The sequence below is a fragment of the Triticum aestivum genome, unplaced genomic scaffold, assembly GCF_018294505.1.
Source record: "Triticum aestivum cultivar Chinese Spring unplaced genomic scaffold, IWGSC CS RefSeq v2.1 scaffold135044, whole genome shotgun sequence".
NCBI classification, from domain to species: domain Eukaryota; kingdom Viridiplantae; phylum Streptophyta; class Magnoliopsida; order Poales; family Poaceae; genus Triticum; species Triticum aestivum.
The window spans coordinates 1-1268 of NW_025277388.1; the positions used below are offsets into that span (position 1 = coordinate 1).

The 1268-nt window shown below is 51.7% G+C and overlaps 3 non-coding genes across 3 annotated transcripts; all 3 read right to left on the bottom strand.

The window, feature by feature from the left end:
* Window positions 1–100: 100 nt before the first annotated feature.
* Window positions 101–219, bottom strand: LOC123178374 (5S ribosomal RNA). Its single transcript, XR_006489524.1, has one exon. It is a non-coding gene; the product is annotated as a 5S ribosomal RNA (ribosomal RNA).
* Window positions 220–516: 297 nt separating this feature from the next.
* Window positions 517–635, bottom strand: LOC123178373 (5S ribosomal RNA). The gene has a single exon (XR_006489523.1). It is a non-coding gene; the product is annotated as a 5S ribosomal RNA (ribosomal RNA).
* Window positions 636–932: 297 nt separating this feature from the next.
* On the bottom strand, window positions 933–1050 carry LOC123178375 (5S ribosomal RNA). Its single transcript, XR_006489525.1, has one exon. It is a non-coding gene; the product is annotated as a 5S ribosomal RNA (ribosomal RNA).
* Window positions 1051–1268: the final 218 nt, after the last annotated feature.

The window sequence follows — 1268 nt, forward strand, 5'->3', positions numbered from 1 at the left end:
AGCTATGACTTACCGCACTCGTGCAAAATAATAAAACACGGTAAATATATTACTTACACTTGCGTTTTGTTTTGCAAGCGGCGCGAAAAAAATTAAAACGGGAATGCAACACGAGGACTTCCCAGGAGGTCACCCATCCTAGTACTACTCTCGCCCAAGCACGCTTAACTTTGGAGTTTTGATGGGATACGGTGCTTTAGTGCTGGTATGATCGCATCCGACATATTACCCCGGTCTTCGTCACTTATCCTTGCCCCTCCCAGCTCCACTACAAAGACGATTGTACATTGCTTTGGCCGCTCCCTCTCAACTACGGAGACGAGTTTAACGCGGTTTCCACCCCTCCCTCTCAACCGCACCAGTGCACGCTTGCCGCGCCACAACGCCGACGCTGGACCCGTGAATCGTGAGCACCCAGCTATGACTTACCGCACTCGTGCAAAACAATAAAACACGGTAAATATATTACTTACACGTGCGTTTTGTTTTGCAAGCGGCGCGAAAAAAATTAAAAAGGGAATGCAACACGAGGACTTCCCAGGAGGTCACCCATCCTAGCACTACTCTCGCCCAAGCACGCTTAACTTCGGAGTTCTGATGGGATCTGGTGCTTTAATGCTGGTATGATCGCATCCGACATGTTACCCCGGTCTTCGTCCCTTATCCTTGCCCCTCCCAGCTCCACTACAAAGACGATTGTACATTGCTTTGGCCGCTCCCTCTCAACTACGGAGACGAGTTTAACGCGGTTTCCACCCCTCCCTCTCAACCGCACCAGTGCACGCTTGCCGCGCCACAACGCCGACGCTGGACCCGTGAATCGTGAGCACCCAGCTATGACTTACCGCACTCGTGCAAAATAATAAAACACGGTAAATATATTACTTACACGTGCGTTTTGTTTTGCAAGCGGCGCAAAAAAAATTAAAAAGGGAATGCAACACGAGGACTTCCCAAGAGGTCACCCATCCTAGTACTACTCTCGCCCAAGCGCGCTTAACTTCGGAATGTGATGGGATCCGGTGCTTTAGTGCTGGTATGATCGCATCCGACATGTTACCCCGGTCTTCGTCCCTTATCCTTGCCCCTCCCAGCTCCACTACAAAGACGATTGTACATTGCTTTGGCCGCTCCCTCTCAACTACGGAGACGAGTTTAACGCGGTTTCCACCCCTCCCTCTCAACCGCACCAGTGCACGCTTGCCGCGCCACAACGCCGACGCTGGACCCGTGAATCGTGAGCACCCAGCTATGACTTACCGCACTCG